Here is a 17,737-nt window from a genome sequence, read left to right on the forward strand (position 1 = left end):
TGGCTAACGATGCCCCACCCATGTCTCCTCAGGAAAAGCTCCCCATAACCATCGGGAGGGGGGCCGGACTTAAGAATCCACTTGGTTTGTGTGCAGTGCTCACTTTTTCAAAATAAATTTAGAATACCCAATTTATTTTTTCCAATCAAGGGCAATTTAGCGTGACCAATCCACTTACCCTGCACATCTTTGGGTCGTGGGGGCTAAACCCACGCAGACATGGGGAGTAATCCAGTGCAGTGATTACCGAACCACGATTCGCAATAGCCTCTAGCTGTATGGCCCAAAGGTCTCGGCAGTCAGTGGGAGGGGGGGTTGGAGGGGGCGGGGGGTGGGGGGGGGGGGGTGAGAGGTGGCGGGTTTTGGGTGGTCGGTGGGGAAAATGGGCAAGGACAAGGGTTGCCGCCGGAATGGGTAAACGATCCAGGGGTTGGCATGCTGGTGCCGCGGGCGGTTGCCCCCCAGTTGCCCCACCGTGCGCCTCCATCCCTCCTTTGGCAGCCCAAAGCTGCTGAGGGCACCCCATCCCCAGCCGAGAGTCCCCCACCACCCACCGAGCACAGTAACCCCAGGTTCTTGGCCTATGAGCAAAGATGACTACTCACCTCCTTGGTTAACCACAGACGCACTTCTGACCTGTTCACAATTTTCAAAAGGAGTATCATAGAATCATAGAATTTATAGTGCAGAAGGAGGCCAATCAGCCCATCGAGTCTGCACCAGCACTTGGAAAGAGCACTCCACTTAGGCCCACACCTCCATTCTAGCCCCGTAACCTAGTAACCCCATCCAACCTTTTTGGACACTAAGGGCAATTTATCATGGTCAATCCATCCAACCTGCACATCTGTGGGCAGTTGGAGGAAACTGGAGCACCTAGAGGAAACCCACGCAGGCAAGGGGAGAACATGCAGACTCTGCACAGACAGTGACCCAAGCCGGGAATCGAACCTTGGACCCTGGCACTGTGAAGCAACTGTGGTAACCACTGTGCTACCGTGCTGCCCATACTAATTACGTAGTACTAATCAGCGCCAGTGTGACCACTTGCTGGGGAGGCCGCTGAATGATAGGAGGCTGTTGGATATGGAGTGGCTCCCGCTGATTGTATGGAAATTGGGCTTAAGTGGTGATAATTGGTTTCTCGTCGCACTGTGGCGAGATCCCGATTTCGCCTACGGAAATGGGCCAGTTGCATCGCAAACAGTTTGGCGCCTTGTACAGTTCTCGATTTCGGCCTTTCCCACTGTTCACAGGCCTCGTTTCGCTTGAACGAGAGCATAACGAGGCCGGAAGATCACGCTCAAGTGTCTTAATGGCATTTTGAGGTTACGTTTTTCAGTTATTTTGCTTTACTTCCTGTCAGATCGCTTGCTTGAAGGGGCATAGGACACGATCTAACGGAAAAGCTTCTCAGTGAGGTAGCGAGCAGGAATTGCCGGGTGTTTTCCGACGGCTGTCACTAGTATCTAACGTTAATTAGGACACTTAGGGCGGGATTCTCCGGAAAAATATCTATGGGTGGGGGAGGGGGCAGCACTATCAGGAGGGTGGGGAATTGTAAAACACAATAAACACCTTTCATATTTTCTCAGCCAGGTTACTGATCTGGCTAACACCCATTGTTTTTTGTCTATCTTATCACTGAGCTCCAACTGCCCAAATTTCCAGCTGTTTCTCTCAACCAGTATTTATTGGCTTGATAAACTAACTGAAGTGACAAAAATAAACTCACAACAAAGAATCACACTAAGCTCCACCTATCTCCATGGTAATGTGACACAACCAGCCTTCTCACAGGTAGAAATGCAAATTAACTATCTTTTATTGGCAAAGGTTTCCTTAATTCTGGAAAACCACATGAATAATTTACCTTTTACCGGATTACTTGCAAATGTCATGTCTCCAGTGTTCAGCCAAGTAAGACCATCTGCCATTTCATGACTCACACCCTTTTACATTAACTTTATTCAGTAAACACAAGTTACATATTGAATTACAATTATCCTAGGTCTGTGTGGTCTGCCAACCTCTAAATGTTCACCAGGGATATTCCTACTGAATTTAGGCTTACAGTTCAATTTACAAAACTTAAAAGCTATACCTCTAACACACAGATATAATGTGAGAATTAGAAAAAGGCTGAAAAAGAAGAAATATCTGCAAGGAAATGTTCTCCTTTGCTAATAAGGACATAATTCAGTGGCAACGAGTTTGGAGTTATCATAAAGTTTAATATGTCTGGTTTGGGAGCAAAGTGGGAAGAAATCAAAGAAACCTAGTGAAATTTTGGATCAGGCTTTGGAGGTACACGTTGATGCCAATTGATGTTTCCCACATTGCTGGTCCGGAGTACCTGGGAAGCCAATATTTCCAATAGGTTTTTCAAACAAGTATCTGTTGTTTCCATCTGAAGGATCAAATAGTAATTTTATGAATGTCAATAATATGATGCTTTGGTTCGTCCAAAATTGTTTACAATCCTGGGTGGTCGGTCAGTTAGAATGTCTTCGTACAGCAATATGACAACAGTGTATCTGCTAAACCATCTTCCACTCCAGTATTCTGAAACAGAGGAGCTCAAAAATATGAACAAAAGGGAAATTGCAGCTTGTTATTTTAATGTGTTTTTATATCCAGTCACTATGAACAAATCATCACATTCTGGAAAAGACTTGTATTTTCACTGTTCAGCGACCCAGCATTTTTGATCTGCCTGCTCTGTGGAAGGAGGTAATAAGCTGGCATTCCCATGTTAGTGTCTTCATGGAGAGATTCAACACCAATTGTGCCACATACCCACTTGTCAGTGGAACCTTTTATTGCCAACTTAGAGGCTCCTTGAAAGAACAGAAACCTGTAGAATGAGGTGCTCTCATGTGGAGAATAGGAACAATGAATATTTTAAAATCCCCTGCAGGTTAGGAGATTTCAAAATGATCTTCACGTTATCGAAATGTGTGTTGGGGGGTGGGGGGGGGGGTTTGGAGGGGTGGAGGGATTTTACTGTGGAAATACACCCCAGCGTATTCTTTCTCCTTTAATGTTTCCAGCCTATGATGGCTCCTGCAACTATAAAGATGGTCATGAAATGACTAAATATATAACTACATTAGTCACAATGAAATGACTAAATATATAACTACATCGGTCACAATTCCAGGATTGAAGATCGAGTTTACCAGAATGGAAATCTGTATTGTTCGAGTCAATTGTCTGCCAATATAGCCAGAATCTGTGCCAACTGTAAACTCAGAGAATGAGAGAATAAATAAACAATTCAGATTGAAAATATGAAATAAAAATAGAAAATGCTGCAACCCTCAGGGCAGTGCAAAGCAGAAGGGTGGATAAATCTGTTCCGAAACATCACTTCCTGCTTTAGTTAACTAGAACATTTAAAATGAGTTTTTATTGCTTTTCTTAAATTGGCTCAGTATAGGCCAAGGATTTCCTCAAGGCTGCTGCCACCCCATTCTATTATCATTCGGAGAAGGTCACTATATTTGTTTTTGCATCCATGAGTGTTCCGACTATTTTTCCTTCTGAGATACATTCAATTACCTGGAACATGGCATGACCAATATTTGGCCGGTCAATTCAAATACACATGCTTATTGGTCAAAGCTGGAATGAGAACTATTGTGCCTTTGCAATTTCAAACACACTGACATATTTACCATGTGCAAGTCAATATTTTAGGAGCTGTAACCTTCATTTCATGTTGTAAACAGCAATTAAAGCTAAAAAATGTAAAGGTTGAATTTTTATCTATTTTATTGCTTGGCTTCTAGGTGACTGGGGTTGAACAAATGGTGGAGTTGTGGTAAGCAACAGCACGCAAAATAATAATAATCTGTATCAGTGTCACAAGTAGGCTTACGTTAAAACTGCAATGAAGTTACTGTGGAAGTCCCCTAGTCGCCACACTCCGGCGCCTGTTCGGGTACTCTGAGGGAGAATTCAGAATGTCCAATTCATCGAACAAGCATGTCTTTCGGGACTTCTGGGGGGGAAGCCGGAGCACCCGGAGGAAACCCACACAGACAAAGGGAGAACGTGACAGATAGTGGCCCAAGCCGGGAATCGAAGGCAAGCTCCTGACACAGTGAAGCAACAGTGCTAACCATCGTACTACCATAATTAGGAAGGATATACCTGTTCTGAGCAAGCGGATGGTGAAACACTCAGCAAGTATCTTTGTTCCTAAAATAGAGGTGCCAGTGAGCTCTGTGATGGTTCTTCCTGATCCCCTTATCCTTAGACATGCTTCGCAGGCTCGGAGAGATGCTGGGCTGACTAATTGGCTGTGATCTGCTTCTTCCAGCAACAGACAAAAGGACAGTTTTAGTGGATGAGCTGAAGCTGATTCAGAGCTCAGAGCACTCCGTGTGAATTGCAGGATTGGGTGAAGTGATGGAGCTGAGATCTGTCCTAGGTTGTTGTGAGAGGCCAAGCTCTGTGTTGCCCCAGGAGCAATCCTGTCCTCACTGGCTAGCTCTGCAGGAACCTCCTTGAATTCATTGGGGGCCATTCCTCCTCTGGTCTTGGCTTGCCCATGTTTGGTATGCGCCGTTTAGCCTGTATGGAGACCGAAGAGAGCAATGGAGCAGAAGTTGGGCCTTGTTGTTGGCCTGATGCTCAGTTGAGTTCAGCAGAGTCAGAGGAAAGAAAGACCTGTCCCCTTTTTATGGCATAAAGCTGGTAAGTTTAAAGGTCCCAGCCACTCCGAGAAGCCGGGGAGAAGGTAAGTAATGGGTAGGATTGACGTAGGTGGGAATGGCCCCTCGATATCAGGATAGGATCTGTCAGACTTGGTGAGTCTTCATATGGAGCCTGATTCTGGATCAACACGTTCTTCCACAGTGAGGGAATATTATTGCACAGGGGAGTGGACTTTCCAGCCTCGGGTTGGCTTGCCTCTCCTTCCACTGCCGTTGTGCCTCACTGAGACTCGATGCAGCTTGCTCTTTGATGGGCCAGGTGGAGCAATGTTGAGTGGTCCTCCCTGTCAGTGTCAATATCTCCAGGCTCTCAGGTGGCCTCAAGCATATCCTTATATCTTTTCCTTTGGCTGCCCTTACTGCACAATTTGCTACCCACTCCAGCACGAGGCATGGAAAGCATTCAACCAGCTATCAAGGCACTGGAGCATGGCATTTCACTGGGTTCCCGGCGCTGACATAGATTATTGGCTGACGTCGTATTCACCACCTGATCGTGGTTCGGGATTCCGGCATCAGCCAATGGAGAATCCAGCTCCACGTCTCTAATTAACCATTAAATCATTATGCCACATGATTGGGCCAGAGATCACCTCCAACTGAATTGGTGGGCACTGTGGTAGTCACCACTGTGTATTATATTGTATATATGGGTTTTACGGTAAGGCCCCTGTACTACAGGTACGGGGGTAGATCCCTGCCTGCTGACTCTGCCCAGTAGGTGGAGTATAAATGTGTGTGCTCTCCATACTGCAGCAATTTCATCAGCTGCTGTCGGAGGCCACACGTCTCTGTGCAATAAAGCCTCAATTACATTCTACTCTCGTCTTGTCGTAACTGATAGTGCATCAATTTATTACACAGAGATTTTTCAGAGATTGACTTCTGCATCAAGCCGGATCGCCTGCAGCTGCATCCTCAAGCAGACAACACCAAAAAAAGACTTCAAACATTGGCTAGCCTGTTTTGAAGCATACATCGGGTCTGCGCCAGACCCAATCCCAGAAGCACAGAAGCTCCAGATTCTGTACACACGGCTGAGGTCCAACATTTTTCCCTTCGTCCAGGAAGCGCCGACTTACGCAGAAGCCAATGCGTTACAAAAGGAGAATTACGCTCAGCGGACCAACAAGATCTACGCCAGGCATCTCCTATCCACGCGCCACCAACTTCCCGGTGAGTCCGTAGAAGATTTCTGGCATACCCTACACGCCCTGGTGAGAGACTGTGACCGTTTCGGCCACTGAACATTTGAACCTGCTGATGAGAGATGCATTCTTTACGGGCATAGGGTCTGACTACATCCGCCAGCGCATCTGGGAAGGGGCCACGCTTGACCTCGTGGCGACCAAGAAACTAATGCTCTCACTTACGGTCGCCTCACGCAACGTACAGGCTTATGCCCCCGACCGCATGCCCCCCCCCCCGTGCATCGTGGACCCCACCGGCGGCCACCCCATTGTGGACCCCATCAGCGACCGCCCTCAGCCAACCCCACGCCTGCGCCGCGCGGCAGAAAACCAACCCCGGGGGACCCAAATGCTACTTCTGCGGACAGACAAAACTCCCCCGGCAGCACTGCCAGGTGCGGAGCGCGCTCTGCAAGACCTGTTGCAAGAATGGACATTTCGGTGCAGTGTGCCAGGCCCGCTCAATCGCTGCTTTTTGTCCTGGCACCCGGCACCCCCCACGTGCAGTCAGTGGGCACCGCCATCTTCCCCTCCTCAGACCACGTGTGGCCCGTGGGCGCCACCATCTTGCCTGCCTCAGAACCAATGGGCGCCACCATTTTGCCTGCCCCAGGACACGTGCGGCCCGTGGGCGCCGCCATCTTATCTGCCTCAGGACCCCTGCCCGTCGGGCACCTCAGCAGGCTGCTCATCACCTGCAACCGCCGACGACCAGCCGCGTCTCGTTTCGGTCACGCTCGAACAATCAGCGAGCACTTCGACAACGGTGAAGTCAATGGGCACGAGATATCCTGCCTACTGGACTCTGGGAGCACTGAGAGCTGCATCCACCCTGATACAGTAAGGTGCTGCTCCCTTGCGGTACACCCCGCTAACCAAAGAATCTCCCTGGTCTCCGGATCCCACTTCGTGGCGATCCGGGGGGGGCACTACATCACCACCCTCACCGTTCAGGGCGTAGAGTTCAGTGGCTCTCTGTCCTCCCCAACCTCTGCACTGCCTTGCTACTTGGCCTGGACTTCCAGTGCAACCTCCAGAGCCTAACCCTGAAATATGGCGGGCCCCTACCAATCCTTACTGTTTGCGGCCTCGCAACCCTTAAGGTTAACCCGCCTTCCCTTTTTGCAAACCTAACCCCAGATTGCAAACCCGTCGCCACCAGGAGCAGATGGTACAGCGCTGCTGCGGGAAGGTATTATCGAGGCCAGCAACAGCCTCTGGAGAGCCCAAGTGGTAGTGGTGAAAACCGGGGAGAAAATCAGGATGGTCATTGACTACAGTCAGACCATCAATCGGTACACGCAGTTCGACGCGTATCCCCTCCCACGCATATCTGATATGGTCAATCAGATTGCATAGTACCGGGTCTTCTCGACAGTGGCCCTGAAATCCACCTACCACCAGCTCCCCATCCATAAGGTGGACCACCCATACACTGCGTTTGAAGCAAACGGCTGCCTTTACCACTTTCTTGGGGTTCCCTTTGGCGTCACCAACGGGGTCTCGGACTTCCAATGGGAGATGGACCGAATGGTTGACTGGTATGGACTGCGGGCCACTTTCCCGTACCTGAACAACGTCACCATCTGCGGCCACGACCAGCTGGAGCACGACGCTAACCTTTCCAAATTTCTCCAAACCGCCACTCTCCTCAATCTCACTTACAACAAGGAGAAGTGTGTGTTCAGTACGAACCGATTAGCCATCCACAGCTACATGATTCAGAACCGAGTTCTAGGGCCCGACCCCGATCGCATGCGTCCCCTCATGGAGCTCCCCCTCCCCCACTGCCCAAGGCCCTCAAAGGATGCCTGGGGTTCTTTTCGTATTACACCCAGTGGGTCCCAAACTATACGGACAAGGCCCGCCCACTCATTCAATCCACCGTTTTCCCACTGACGGCCGAGGCTCACCAGGCCTTCAACTATATCAAGGCCGACATCGCCAAGACCATGATGCACGCGGTCGACGAGACGCTCCCCTTCCAAGTTGAGAGCGATGCATCAGACGTCGCTCTGGCTGCCACCTTCAACCAGGTAGGCAGGCCCGTGGCATTCTTTTTCCGCACCCTCCATGCCTCCAAAATTCGGCACTCCTCCATCGAAAAGGAGGCCCAAGCGATTGTTGAAGCTGTGCGATATTGGAGGCATTACCTGGCCGGCAGGAGATTCACTCTCCTCACTGACCAACGGTTGGTTGCCTTCATGTTTAACAACACACAGTGGGGTAAGATCGAAAATGATAAAATCTTGAGGTGGAGGATCGAGCTCTCCACCTACAATTATGAGACTTTGTATCGCCTCGGTAAACTCAACGAGCCCCCCAATGCCCTGTCCCGAGGTTCATGCACCAGTGCACAAGTGGACCGACTCCGGACCCTGCACGACAATCTCTGTCACCGAGGAGTCACCCTTTCGTACCACTTCATTAAGGCCCACAATCTGCCCTACTCCATCGAGGAAGTCAGGGCTATCACCAGAGACTGCCAGGTCTGCGCGGAGTGTAAACCGCACTTCTACCGGCCAGACCGTGCGTGCCTGGTGAAGGCCTCCCGCCACTTTGAAGTCCTCAGCATGGACTTCAAAGGGCCCTCCCCTCCACCGACCGCAACACGTACTTTCACAGTGTGGTCGATGAATATTCCCGATTCCCCTTTGCCCTCCCATGCCCCGATATGACGTCTGCCACCATCATCAAAGCCCTCAACACCATCTTGACCTTGTTCGGTTTCCCCGCCTACGTCCACAGCAACCGGGGATCCTCATTTATGAGCGATGAGCTGCGCCAATACCTGCTCAGCAGGGGCATTGCCTCGAGCAGGACGACCAGCTACAACCCCAGGGTAAACGGGCAGGTGGAGCGGGAGAATGGGACGGTCTGGAAGGCCGTCCAGCTGGCCCTACGGTCCAGAAATCTCCCGGCCTCCCGCTGGCAGGAGGTCCTCCCCAACGCACTTCACTCCATTCGGTCGCTCCTGTGCACTGCGACTAACGAAACCCACCATGAACGTCTCTTTGCCTTCCCCAGGAAGTCCACCTCCGGGGTTTCGCTCCCAATGTGGCTGCCAGCTCCAGGACCCGTTCTCCTCCGTAAACACGTGCGACTCCACAAGGCAGACCCGTTGGTTGAGAGGGTACAGCTACTCCACGCCAACCTGCAATGCGCCTACGTAGCGTACCCTGACGGCCGCCAAAACACAGTCTCCCTCAGGGACCTGGCACCAGCTGGTTCCCCACACACAATCCCCCCATGCCACGGCGCCACCCTCCCTTACCCGGCGCACCCCACCGCAGCCCCTGCTCCAGGATAATCAGTCCTCCCCTTGCTCCCACCCGGGGATGAAGAGGAATTTGACACGCTTTCGGAGTCACCGAAGACCCAGCCGATGCCTGAGTCGCACCAGCACTGCGGCGCTCTCGACAACAGATCAAGGCGTCGGATCGTCTAAATTTGTAACCTTCTCTGTAATTTTTAAAAGCCAATCTGTATGTATAGAGTTTCCACCAACCCCGCTGGACTCATTTTTATCAGGGGGTGAATGTGGTACTTATGTTATTCTCTAAGTCTGAATAAAGATTGTAGACTTCCAGTTAACACAAATACTTTATTCAATGGGTTTGTTCTGTTTCCAGAGCTTAACCAGATATAATACAGTCAAGAGGTGTGACCAGTGAAGCTAAGGTAAGCTGCCTATGCTGAGCTGTCTCTGTCTGCTGCTGCTCACTAGCCCCGTGCTTCTGAAACAGGCGGATCATCCCTTGGGCTGGACCCTTTATACCCGCCTCTGATGCTGCCCTCTAGTGATGCTGTGGCTGTTACATCTGTCTGTAGTCCCTGGTGTGTATTATATTATATGTATGGGTTTTACAGTAAGGCCCCTGTACTACAGCTACGGGGGTAGATCCCTGCCTACTGGCTCCGCCCAGTAGGTGGAGTATAAATGTGTGTGCTCTCTTAACAGCAGCCATTTTGTCAGCTGCTGTAGGAGGCCACACATCTCTGTGTAATAAAGCCTCGATTACATTCAACTCTCGTCTCGTCGTAATTGATAGTGCATCAGGCACCCAATGCCAATGTCTCTGAAGGTCACAGTTACCCCCTGCAAATAGTGGATTCCAGAATACAGTTGGGTATGGTTGGCATCTGCCTGGTTGCTTCAACCCTGGATGATGCACTCAGGTTGCATGAGCAGGGGTTGTTCAGAGGGGACCATAAGACCATAAGACATAAGAGCAGAATTAGGCCACTTGGCCCATCAAGTCCGCTCCGCCATTCAATAAGGGCTGATATTTTCTCATCCCCATTTTCCTGCCTTCTCCCCATAGCTCTTGAACCCCCTTATTAATCAAGATCCTATCTATCTCTGACTTAAAGACACTCAATGATTTGGCCTCCACAGCCTTCTGCGGCAAAGTGTTCCACAGATTCACCACCAATGAATAGGACTGACCACTGCCAGCACATCCTTCTTTAGATACGGGGCCCAAAACTGCTCACAATACTCGAAATGGGGTATGATCAGAGCCTTATACAGCCTCAGAAGTACATCCCTGGTCTTGTATTCTAATCCTCATGACATAAATGCTAACATTGCATTTGCATTCTTAACTGCTGACTGAACCTGCACATTACCCTGAAGAGAATTGTGAACAAGGACTCCCAAGTCCCTTTGTGCTTCTGATTTCCGAAGCATTTCCCCATTTAGAAAATAGTCTATGCCTAGATTCCTCCTTCCAAAGTGCATAACATCACACTTTCCCACATTGTATTTAATTTGCCACTTCATTGCCCACTCTTCTAGCTTGTCCAAATCTTTCTGTAGCCCCCTTGCTTCCTCAATACTAGCTGTCCCTCGACAAATTTTTGTATAATCTGCAAACATAGCAACAGTGTCTTCAGTACCTTCTTCCAGATCATTAATGTATCTTGTAAAAAGACCCCCGAGGCACACCACTAGTCACCGGCTGCCATCCTGAAAAAGACCCCTTTATCCCCACTCTCTGTCTTCTACCAATCAGCCAATCCTCTATCCATGCCAGAATCTTACCCTGAACACCATGAGCTCTTAACTTAATTAAGAGTCTCCTATGCAGCACCTTGTCAAAGGCCTTCTGGAAATCTAAATAAATCACGTCCACTGGTTCTCCTTTGTCTAACTTCCTTGTTACCTCCTCAAAGAACTCTGACAGATTTGTCAGACACGACCTCCCTTTGACAAAGCCGTGTTGACTCAGTCCTATTTTACCATGCACTTCCACGTACTTCGCGATCTCATCTTTAATAACAGACTATAAAATCTTACCAATGATCCAAGTCAGGTTAACCGGCCTATAATTTCTCGTCTTCTGCCTCCCTCCCTTCTTAAACAGTGGTGTTACATGAGCCGCCTTCCAGTCCTCTGGGACCCTTCCTGCCTCCAGAGATTCCTGAAAGATCATTTCCAATGCCTCCACAATTTCCTCAGCTGTCTCTTTTAGGACACTGGGGTGTAGTCCATCCGGTCCAGGTGACGTATCCACCTTCTGACCTTTCAGTTTCCCAAGAGCCTTCTCCTTAGTAATGGTCACTGCACTCACCTCTGCCCCCTGATTCTCCTGGAGCTCTGGCATTCCAATGGTATCTTCCACCGTGAAGACTGATGCAAAGTAACTATTCAGTTCGTCTGCCATTTATTTGTTTCCTATTATTACTTCTCCAGCCACATTTTCTAGTGGTCCAATGTCTATTTTTGCCTCTCTCTTGCCTTTTATATGTTGAAAAAAATCTCTTCCTATCTTCCTTTATATTACTAGCTGGCTTCCCGTAACAGCCTCCCCGAACAGGCGCCGGAATGTGGTGACTAGGGGCTTTTCACAGTAGCTTCATTTGAAGCCTACTTGTGACAATAAGCGATTTTCATTTCATTTTCATACTTCATCTTCTTCCCCCTTATTGCTTTTTTAGTTGTCCTCTGCTCGCTTTTAAAGGCTTCCAATCTTCTGGTTTCCCACTAATCCTCGCCATTTTGTATGCCTTTTTCTTTAGCCTTTATGCTGTCCTTGACTTCCCTCATCAACCATGGATGCCTTGTCCTCCTCTTAGCATGTTTCCTCCTCCTTGGGATGAATTTCTGTTGTGTCTCCCTAATAACCCCCAACAACTCCTGCCATTGCTGTTCCACCGTCTTTCCTGCTCGGCTCCTTTTCCAATCAATTCTGGCCAGCTCCTCCCTCATTGTAGTTACCCTTATTTAATTGTAATACCGTCACATCTGATTGCAGCTTCTCCCTCTCAAACTGCAGGGTAAATCCTATCATATTGTGGTCACTGCTCCTTAAGGGTTCCTTCACCTTAAATTCCCTCATCAAGACTGCCTCATTACACATCACCAAATCCAGAATTGTCCGTTCCCGAGTAGGCTCTGTCACAAGCTGCTCCGAAAAACCATCTCTTAGGCATTCCACAAATTCCTTTTCTTGGGATCCACTACGAACCTGATTTTCCCAGTCCACCTGCATATTGAAGTCCCCCATGATTATTGCAATATTGCCTTTTTTACATGCCTTTTCTATCTCCTGATTTATCTTCTGCCCCACATCCTGACTACTGCTAGTGGGCCTGTACATAACTCCCATCAGGGTCATTTTACCTTCATGATTCCTCAACTTTGCCCACAGAGATTCTATGCCTTCTGATCCTATATTGCTACTTGCTATCGATTAAACTTCATTCCTTACTAACAATGCAACCCCGCCCCCTTTGCCCATCTGCCTGTCCTTTCGGTAGGACATATATCCTTGGATATTTAGATACCAGTCCTGATCCCCTTGCAGCCACAACTCTGTGATGCCCACATCATTGTACCGGCCAATTTCAATGTACGCAACAAGCTCATTTACCTTGTTCCGTATACTGCGCGCATTTAGGTACAGCATCCTCAATCCTGCATTGGCCACCTCCCTTTTCACACTCTCCTCAGTCACTATACCCTGTACAGTGGCCCTTTTTGATTTTTGACTATGGCTTCTCTGCCTTACACATTCCCCCTTACTGCTTTTTGTTTCTGGCCCTGTTTTACTTCCCTCCAACTTCCTGCATCGGTTCCCATCTCCCTACCATATTAGTTTAAACCCTCCCCCACAGCACTAGCACTCCCCCTAGGACAGCGGTTCCAGTCCCGCCCAGGTGCAGACCATTCGGTTTGTACTGGTCCCACCTCCCCCAGAACTGGTTCCAATGCCCCAGGAATTTGCATCCCTCCCTCTTGCACCATCTCTCGAACCACGCATTCATCCTATCTATCCTGACATTCCTACTCGGACTAGCTCATGGTACTGGTAGCAATCCTGAGATTACTACCTTTGAGGTCCTATTTTTAGTTTAACTCCTAACTCTCTGAAATCAGCTTGTAGGATCTCATCCCATTTTTTACCTATATCATTGGTGCCTATGTGCACACAACAGCTCGCTGTTCACCCTCCCCCACAGAATGTCCTGAAGCCACACCGAGACATCCTTGACCCTTGCACCAGGGAGGCAACATACCATCTTGGAGTCTCGATTGCGTCTGTAGAATTGCCTGTTTATTCCCCTTACGATCGAGTCCCCTATCACTATAGCCCTGCCATTCTTCGTCCTGCCCCCCTGTGCAGCAGAGCCAGCCACGGTGCCATGAGCCTGGCTGCTGCTGCTTTCCCCTGGTGAGCCAACTCCCTCAGCAATATCCAAAGCGTTATACCTGCTTTGCAGGGAGATGACCGCAGGGACACCTGCACTGCCTTCCTACTCTTGCTCTGTCTTTTGGTCACCCATTTTCTATCTCCTTCAGTAACTTTCACCTGCGGTGTGACCAACTCGCTAAACATGCTATCCACCACATCCTCAGCATCGCACATGCGCCTAAGTGAGTTCATCTGCAGCTCCAGAGACGTCAAGCGGTCTAACAGGAGCTTCAGCTGGACACACTTCTTGCACGTGAAGGAGCCAAGATCAGTGGATGTGTCCCTGGGCTCCCACATCGCACATGAGGAACATGACACCTGTCTGGGATCTCCTGCCATGTCTTAAATCTAGGTTAATTTATACAATTAAAATGCCAAAAAACTAAAGAAAAAAAATAAACAAATGAAAAGAAAACTACTTACCAGTCATTTACCAGGGATAAAAAGCACCTCCTCCCCACCCAGCTTTGAATCCCAAACTCAATCTTCGCTGTGCCTCACTCTGGCTGTGTCTTCTCTGGCTCACTTGGATTGAGTTACAAGTTGCTCTTTTAAATTGGCCTGAATTGACTTCCCGCCACCTACTTTTAGGTCAAAGTAGCTTAAGGTGACTGACACTTAACTGCCAACCAGTTATGTGAGTGGATGGGGCAGCCCCTTGTTAACCTTCACTGCATAATTCTAGATTAATTTAAATTCCTGAAATTTAAAAAGGAACAGTCTTGCTGATTCAATTCAATTCCAACCTAGCTTCAAATTCCCAAACTCACTCTTCGCTGTGCATCATCCTGTCTGTTTCTTCTCTGGTTCGCTGGGAGAACTCACTGGGATCCAGCAGAACAGGAGCAGCAACTAGCTACTGAGGATGGAGAGCCAGCCATTCAGCAGGTCTCACAAAGAATGTCAAGCAATGTTTTGAACCAAGATCATTCATTAACACTAGGTAGATTTGACTTGCTTACAAGATATAAATATTACAAATAAACTAAAACTATGATTCTCTCTACTGGTCTTCTGAAAGCAAGACTACTCCCTATCCCCCAGAAAGAAGGGTATCACGTGATCCACACCTATGATCTTGATCACCACCTAGTGGTTGGATGCATTCACATTTTGTTAACCCTTCATTTACTTTACAATATACATATTGTCACAGGAACCTGTCCAGGGTCTTCCAAACCGCCATGCACAGGTGCATCCATGCCGTGATGGATGCCCTATATGCTCGTGTGGCCCATTATGTCACGTGCAACGGGGACCGAGCCCACCAGATTGCCCGGGCAGCGGGATTCGCCGCCATCATTGTGTAATGATATGTATAGTCTCAGGAGAGTAAAGGGTTAACAAGATGATATTCATGTATATCAACACTAGATGGCATCACTAAGTAGTGATATAAAAGGCTGCGTCTCTAGGCATTCTGGGAGAAGCTGTTGGAGACGTTGATGTAGAAGGATAGTGTGAAGCTGATTTAGAGTGTAGGTTATATAATAGAGAGATAATTAATTACTGTATCATAGCTTCAGTACTATTATTTTGTTAACTGTTACTCAGTAGAGTGTGCGAACCATTTCAAGTAGTGGAAATTCATTACATGCTACCAGTAGTGTAAAATAATTTAGTTATGACTTAAACATATAGCTTTATGTTCTTTGTCAACACTACGACTTTGGCTATGTTGGAGAACAGTACAAGGAACATAATACATTGGTATACCCAAGATCCAGGAAGTGATTGATGGGACAAATGTCCCCCTGCGGGCACCGGCGCATGGGGATGTGTGCTTCATATATCGGAAGGGATTTCACTCCCTCAATGCACAGGTGGCCAGCGACTACATTGTGCACACCTGCGGTGGAAACCAAGGCAGCGTGCATGATGCATTCGTTTTGGCGAACTCGATAGTTTTCAACACCTTTGAGGTGAACTCACAGGTGCGAGGTTGATTCTTGGGTGACAGGTATCTGCTACTGCTATCCGGAGACCTCAGATTAACACAGAGAAACGCTGTAATGATGCCCATTCAGTGTCCAGAGGCATCACAAGCGGTGCATCGGCGTCCTCAAGATGCACTTTAGATGCTCAGACAGCTCTGGAGCGGCCGCCCAATACAGCCCTGGGAGGGTTTCCCACATCGTGGCATCCTCTGTGTCCTACAAAACATCGTACTGCAGAGGGGCAAAATGCTGGAGGAGGAGGTGGAGAACGGTGAGCGGTGGTGGGTCACGCACCGGGTAGGCCCTCCACACCCCCCCCCCCCCCAACACACACACACACACACTCCCACCCCCCAAACCCCCTGCTCCATCCATCCTCCAACAACCAGCATGTCTTCTGCAGCCAGCTCATCCCATCCCCACACCCTATGGACAGAGAGCCGAGACAGGTCGGTACGCCAGTGAACACATGTTTATTGGTGTCAGTGCTATGTACAATAACTGTGCCCGGACTCCTAATGCTATCCTACGTGCTTCGCCATGCCAAAGTAACTGGTGTCTAACTTTCTAGGCCTTACATGCCCGAGCGCTCTGTTTAGGTGGGTCCCCAGGCGGGACATCAGGAGTGGAGGTGGTCTGCTGCAATTCCTGCCCTCGGGGTCCACTCTGGCGGCCGTTCTCTGTAGTGACTGGGCGAGGGTGGGCCCGACACTCTTCCGGGTGTCACAGGTGGCGTGGTACCACCATGTTCTGCCCGCTGCCCATCGGATGTGCTGGAGACTAGTTGGGGGGGGGATTCAGAGGAACTGCGGCGTTCCAGCCCCTCCCCTGTGGGAGTCACCGGCATGGACCCTTAACCTCCTTCTCTCTCTAGTTGCCTGATGGCCCCCGGGTTACTCCTAGGGACGGGGTTGCAGCCGGAGTGAGCTCTGGGGGCTGTGCCGTCACCTGGCGCTGCCAGTCCTGGACGCCTGCGCTCGTCTCGGCCAGGGTCTCCATGCTCATGGCAATGGAGTACAACGACTGTGCCACATCCCACAGGGACTGCACAACTTCACTCAGAGACAGAGCCACATCACTCAGTGACTGTGCCAAGTCCCTCTGCGACTAGCCGCTCTCCCGGCGCCGTTTCGCATGGAACCGGTTGTGTTCCACGTGGCTTTGGTGCCAGCCCATTTAGAGTTGCTGAATCAGTGCAGTTGTTGCGCCAATTTTTTCTGTCGTAAAACTCCACTTTTTCCGCGCCAGCGTCAGCACATAGCGTCAAAATCGAAGAATCCAGTTCCTGGTCTCCTATCCCTTTTGTCCCTCTCTTCCTCCTCAGAGGAGGTCCCCACAGTGAAGTACACAATCCCCACTTACTGAAATACAGATGGCATTGCTCTGTGCACTGAAGGCTGCAATGGGCAGAAATGCTCCAACAGAATTATCAGAACAAAAAAAACCTCAAAACAAGGTTAAGAATGCAAATAGTTCACATGAAACCAGAGGAAAAGGTCTGCAATCTCAACAGTGATACTGCAGCAAACATTCACCTGAAATCCTCACAACACTTTGACAAAGGGTCATCTGGGCTCGAAACGTTAGCTCTTTTCTCTCCCTACAGATGTTGCCAGACCTGCTGAGATATTTCAGCATTTTCTCTTTTGGTTCCTCACAACACACACAGCCAATGCTCCTTGGATGATCAAAGTGAAAAAATGGAAAGGCCACCAGTCCGTGTTGCCCTAAAAATTGCGTGGGCAATGTAGAATTCCAGTCAGTTGGACTTGCAATTCCTTTAACTAGCTGCCTAGTTGTTAGCAGGCATGCAGCCAACTCCCACTCGCACACGCCAAGCAAAATTTTGCGCAAACCTGCCTGAGCAACATAAAATTCTGGCCCATGTTCAGTTTATCTTACCATTTGCAGGAATATTCAGCTTCCCCTTGCCTGGTTTCAGTGGCCAAGCTGTAGAGTACGAAAGAGGAATAGGAAGTCAGCCCTACTTGGTGTGAGGTTAATGTTGGATTATGGATTTGAATCCAGCCCCTAAATACAGCCTCAAAGGCCATTCGCTTTAACGAGGGGAATCGGTAGTCCCATTTCACTCAATTCTGTACTTTTAAAGATTTAGGAATGAGACAACCAATTTCAGCACATGCAAAGAAAGAATATTACTTATAAAAGTAACGTGTCAGTAAAAA

At 49.0% G+C, this 17,737-nt stretch overlaps 1 long non-coding RNA gene across 1 annotated transcript; it reads right to left on the bottom strand.

Moving 5' to 3' along the window:
- Positions 1–1,950: 1,950 nt before the first annotated feature.
- Positions 1,951–17,519, bottom strand: LOC119972946. The gene is made up of 2 exons (XR_005462187.1): positions 17,454–17,519; positions 1,951–2,565 (listed from the first exon to the last, which is right to left on the bottom strand). It is a non-coding gene; the product is annotated as an uncharacterized LOC119972946 (long non-coding RNA).
- Between the last annotated feature and the right edge of the window lie 218 nt (positions 17,520–17,737).

The sequence above is a fragment of the Scyliorhinus canicula genome, chromosome 10 (genome assembly GCF_902713615.1).
Source record: "Scyliorhinus canicula chromosome 10, sScyCan1.1, whole genome shotgun sequence".
NCBI lineage: Eukaryota > Metazoa > Chordata > Chondrichthyes > Carcharhiniformes > Scyliorhinidae > Scyliorhinus > Scyliorhinus canicula.